The sequence below is a fragment of the Hipposideros armiger genome, unplaced genomic scaffold, assembly GCF_001890085.2.
Source record: "Hipposideros armiger isolate ML-2016 unplaced genomic scaffold, ASM189008v1 scaffold_513, whole genome shotgun sequence".
NCBI lineage: Eukaryota > Metazoa > Chordata > Mammalia > Chiroptera > Hipposideridae > Hipposideros > Hipposideros armiger.
In genome coordinates, this window is record NW_017731863.1 from 741318 (window position 1) to 747317 (window position 6000).

Genomic DNA, 6000 nt, shown 5'->3' on the forward strand with positions numbered 1-6000 from the left:
CAACTATTGGGTTGTCAGAAAAGTCATGATGTATTTTTGCTATGTTTTTCGTTGCAAAAATGTGTCATGACTTTTCTGACAACCCAACATATTCTACATTCTGCTTCAAATTCATAGCATGATCTTCCCCCACCTACATCCAAAAGGCCCAACAAGCTGATTTTTTAAAAACTTGAATACTTTTTATATTTCAAGAGTAATGCATGAGTGTTGTAAAATAGACACTAATATGCTGTCAGAAAAAAATCAAAGCCCCCTTCATCTTCCCCGCCATCCTTATCCCATCCCCCACAAATCACCCCATTTAGCAATTTTTCATGCATTGACAAATATAAACTATGTGTCCTTGGTTGCTTTTTTTCTTAAAATATATATCACAGGCATCTGTATAAGTCAGTGTATTTTTTTTCAACTTTTTAACAGCTAAATAGTATTTTAAATCTGATTTTATTACAACTGTATATAAGGAGAGTCTCCCTCTTTCTGCCCCCATCTCCTGCATATGAATATTCTTAAGGGTAAAGACCACCTTTTGTTTGTCCTCCTTAGTCTCCAAGAGGACCTCCTACCAAGGCCAAGAATTGCTTTACAAATGTTCAGGGAAATAATAACAATATCTGTCATCAATCCAGTGCTCATTGTGTGCCAGGAAAACAGCTATGAATGCTTCACATATATTAGCATATTTAATCCTCATAACTACCCAATTATTCCCACTTCACAGAAAACAAAATCGCACAGCTGCAAGGACAAGAGATTCTAATCTACATCTGTCTGACTCTGGAGCCCACTCCCTTCATCCCTATGCTATAGCTAATCAAGTTTTCACAAGGACATCCTTTGCTTTTTCAGCCAAACTTGGAGAACACAATTGCTCCAAGCATTCTGGTTTAGGCAGGGGATACTGAGGATAAGAAACGGGTGTTGAAATGCATGGCAAGTAGATGGAGGTGAGTGGTTGCAGCTATAAAGCTCATCTACCATTCAGCCATTTAATCAATGTTTACTGAGAGCCTACTAAAAGTTGAATTACTAGCCTTTCCTTCTTCAGGTTCCCCACTACACTCTCCTTCTGTAATAGTGGGTCGTCGGGAAAGTCATGGCGCATTTTTGCATTGAAAAACATAGAAAAATACGTCATGAATTTCCCGACAACCCAATAGTTTCCACCATTTGTTGAAAATCTATGTGCCAAATGTGCCATTATTTCTTTTAATAATTTCTAATTGTTTCTAATATTGACAAAAATTCTATGAGACAAATATCAGTACCACCATTTACAGATGGGAAAACTGAGACCCAGAGAAGTTAAATTACTCACCAATATTAGACTGTAATAAATAGCAAAGCCAGGATTCAAGCTGAGGGTCTGTAAGTCTCCAAAGTCCAACCCCTTTTTTTGTCATAGAGAATGCTGCCTTTGAATTCTTAGAGAAAGATAAACAAGGACTTTTTCAAAATTTAAACTCAGCTAAGATTACATTTAGCTGCAAGACACAGGTCTAACTTCTGTGGTTTAGCCGAATTTTCTTTTTCTCACAAAAAATAAAAGGACGGGCAGAAGAGGTCTGGTACAGCAGTTCCAGAATGCCATCCACTTCCCAGCCTGCTTACCCCTCAAATTTCTTGTCTTTGGTCAGAAGATGGCTTCTCCTATTAGAAAATAGCATCCATGTTCCAGGGAGAAAGAAGGCGAAGTACAAAGAGCAAAAGGCCTAACAAGTGAGTGCAGAGAGGTCAACCTCTTTTAAGAGCTTTGTGGGGGAAGCCCCGCCCAGCTACTTACATCTCATTTGGCCAGGGCTATGTCTGTCTATTAGACATCCTCCAACTGCAAGGGATTCTGGGAAATCAAGGGGTTTGTTTGTTTGTTTGCTTGTTTGTTTATTTAACTGGCCCTGGTGGCGAATTAAACAAAATGGGTTCAGCTGTAGGGAAGAAGTGGGTGGAATGGATATTGGCTGGGAATCTAGCTGTGTCTGCTCCACAGTGTGATGTAGAGTGCAAGTCACCCTACAAAATCAAGGTACCTGGAGAGAGAAAAGCAAAAAAAGAACCTTAAATCTGTGTTTAAAAGCCCTCTTGGTTGTCCAATGTCACACACTGATGGGAGTGGAGGCGGGAAGAATGTGTAACTTTTACAAAAGCATCCAAGCAACTGATCCTGCGGAAAAACACTGAGTCCCAGGTGACTTCACACAAATCATCCTGGCGGACTCACAGGTTCAACCAGAGTGTTTCCTCTGAGCTGTCACTGTCTCCCTTCCTCCCACTCACTCACTTCCCATAGGTAATTTAGATATGAACCTACAAACTCACTGGACTCCCCTATCATTCATTAGAAAAAGAAAAGCGTGTTCAAATTCCGGCTCCAACAAAACAAAATTCTCTACTATGTGTTGTTACGAGAAGCAACATCTTTAGAAAAAGATCATGATTGCAGGAACGTTATTTATGCAACTGCAGTCACACTATCAAGTTATATTAGGAAAGTAGGCGTAGAGTTTTAGCCTTGTTTCCACTTCCAAATAAATTCAATACACTTTCCTCATAAAAACCTTATGCAACTCTGTGGTAGCAAGAAGATATTTGTGTGAAGTATTATAGACGAAGAGAAGAGTGAGAAAAAGCCAGCAAAAGGATGTCTGTGAGCTAGATCCTAGGCACAGAAATACAAGATAATGTAGGTATATTTAGTGACATGGTAGTGACATGATACCATATTATAGTCACAGAATGGAGGAGTTAATAAACTTCCCAATGGGCCTACCTACTTCTTCCCAAGAACTGCCTTGCTTGCCTAAAGAATTTGGCCACTAACTTATGAATGACTGAAATAAGCGCCTTTAGTCTCTCCTTCACTGAGTAAAATTAAGTTTTTCCTTGTTAACAAAGGCAAACACACACACACCTGCACACCTGCTCCTTTAATCGTGCATCTGTTTTTATGTCAAATGCTTGATTTCCCTAAACTAGAGGTAAAAATACCTAGCCTTACTCTTGAGTTCATAGGGAATCCATAAAGTCCAAGGCCAGGCCCACATGTGATAATACTTGATCTTCTTCCTCCACAATTCATATTTGAGACATGAGCCTTTGCCACAGTGACTGCTATTCAATGCAATTAGAGCTTGTACAATTTCTTCAAGTCAATTGAGTTCAATTCCATTCAAGTGCACATTTTTAGGTGCACCACTGTACAGAAACCACTAAATGATCTTTCTATTTTAAACTCATTCCACTTGCCAACAAAAACAAGGATGTACGTGTCGGCCAGTCAAAATGTGAGTCACACCAAGTTCCAGGGAGACATACAACCAAAGTTCAGTCACAAACAGTGACAACACACCCACCTGAACCAGTGACTCCAAAGCCACATTTCAGAAATAGAAGCCCTTCAGCGGGTACAGACTGATACATGTTTCACTCAGACCCACCTCTCCTCCCAAAACTGCTTAACAAGTATGCAAATTTAAAACTCCTGAAAGGGCCCATTTTTTAAATCTAAAATCCAGTTTTTTGGTGTTCTAGATCCTTCAACGTGGAAAAAAAATATTGAAGTTAAAAAAAAAAAAACCTCCTCACTTGACTTTTTCAAATGTTATCAACTAATGCCAAACTGGCATCAATAATGACTATATTTACAATGAAGAGTGTACAAGAAATAGAACAGACTTCGTCTTTTGCAGGGTTCAGTTTAGCCTTTTTAAAATTCATTAGTTCCATTTAATAAAGCATCACTCTTTGTGGTGGTGATATATGTGACAAAGGCTGTAGGCTTTTTGACTATGGAAAAGATTTTGACACTCACTGCAATGAATTTGAGAAACAAATGACATAATATACTACAGGTGAAAGGAACTGCATAAGCACAGAGCAGTTTTTGGATAGTGTCAACTTTCAGACAGTTTAATGACTGATTTAATTATGAAATTATCAACCTTTAGTAGAAGGGAAATGCTGGCCGGCGACACACACTTTGTTCCCTTTATCCCCAAACAACACCCAGCCTCGCTAACCTTAACAGCTCTGAATCTCATACTTAAACCCTTCTGTTTGACCATGGATAAATAATGATGATGATGATAATTAATCACAACAATAATAATAAATCATGGCTTCCTGAAAAATTTCACAACTGGCTGCTCAACTGGGATTTATTTTTCTCAATTTCAGAACTAATGTCTTTCTAGGGAAATCTCTGGGAATAAAAAAGTCATCATTATACAGTATGATGTTGCCTACGTTTTCACCTTGAAGCAACATGTCTTTAATAAAGAATCAAAGCACAGACCCAAATGTGAATGTATATTCATTAATTCACTCATTCATTGTTTTGAAAAGGTAATTCAAATCAGGTCAGAAACATGTAATATCTTTGAAAAGACAGAATGATGAATGTGTTTTTTTAACAATTTGAAAAATGTGCTATTTGAAATATAGGTACTTTAAAAAATGGTAGATGAAAACCTCAAAACATTAATTTTAATGTAACAAATTGCTAACTAATTTAAATTAACTATAACAATTTCATGAAAATAAAAGACAGGTTTTAAAAAGAAATCAGCTAGTCAGTAACAGGAAAAAATGACCTTTTTCTGATTTATCTCACGCTGGTTCAATCAGTGACAAAAATACTACATAAACAGTAAACAAACTCTTCCCTCACTGAACTTGTTTCCAAAAAATGTCTATGATGCCCTTGAAATTAGGCAGTATTGATCTGGAACTACTGTGTGCCCTAATTTCAAGTCAACATTTATCCACAAAGGTCAGATTATCCTATTTTTTTTAAAAGCAGCTACCAGAACTATGACAGTAGCTGGTCAAAGCTAATTTAACCAAAACCTGAGCCTATCTTTCTCAATAACAAACATCTTTCAAGTTTTGTCCTTTCAAAGCCCCGTTTTTTACTGTACCACATCTGCCTCATAAACACAAACCAAGAAAAAAGAAATACTGGCTAAAACTAATAATGTAAACTTACTGTTATTACTCAAAAAACTGCTAATGAAATGTAAAGCTTTGGCATATTCAAGTCCCTAAGCCAGGACGAGTTTCTTGGAAAGAAAACATAAATCTGAATTTGGCACATCAGGATAACATCCTAAAAATACTCTTTACTTGACTGGGTTTTGCAGTTCTATCTCTGGGTATTACAAACTGCAGTTTGAACACTCCATCAGCCAAGGCTCCAGTGATTTCCAATCAGCCCACAGGAATTCCACATCACTACCTTCTCTTTCCTACTGGAAAACACAGTATGTTTTACATGCTTCCTATAGAACAGAAATAGAAAACACTTGTCCACCATTGTTTCAGAGCTATTAGGAAATTTCTGAGTCCAAAACACAAACCAACATGAAAATGTTTTGGCCTTTCCACTAATACACACCTTCCCTCTGCAAAAAGTCTGCTCCTTATCCACCCTGTGCTAATCCATTTCTTCAGGAACTGAGAACAATACAGACCCAGGTAGTTTTATAAACAAAATTCTTCTTTTCCAGCTCTGAAACTTCATTGTCAACTGGCTAGAAAGATAGAGAACCCCATCTGTGAAGTTCTGGAGCTCCACACTTCCTGACTTGGGTTCAGTAGATGTAGTGCTGTGGCTTCTTTCCTCATCTCCTGGAAATGCCCTTTTCGTCCAGGCGCCGGGGATGCGGCTTTTGACTCACAATGAAATCCACGCCCGTTTCCTCCCGACCTAGCAACAGAAGGATCCTCACTGTGAGGAACAGTGGTGAATGAAAAGGGAAACTTGACTCAGGAGCCTCAGCCCATACATTTTTTTCCTTCTCCAAAAGAAAGAGCCTTAAGCACTGATAAGTCAGCAAGGGCTCTGAATCCATTTGTGGAGTTAAGCTTTTTCCCCAGAAAATCAATCATACCATACAGTTAGTGACCCGGGCATACAAAATCTCCAGCCAGAAAAAAAAAAAAAAAAAAAGGTTTAAAACAGGAAAAAACAAAAATAAGAATTCTATATTTCTAGTTCTC

General features: G+C 38.0%; 1 protein-coding gene across 15 annotated transcripts in view; it reads right to left on the reverse strand.

Moving 5' to 3' along the window:
* Positions 1-6000, reverse strand: part of PPFIBP1 (PPFIB scaffold protein 1) — a 175915-nt gene that overhangs the window by 166076 nt on the left and 3839 nt on the right. The window lies entirely within an intron of this gene.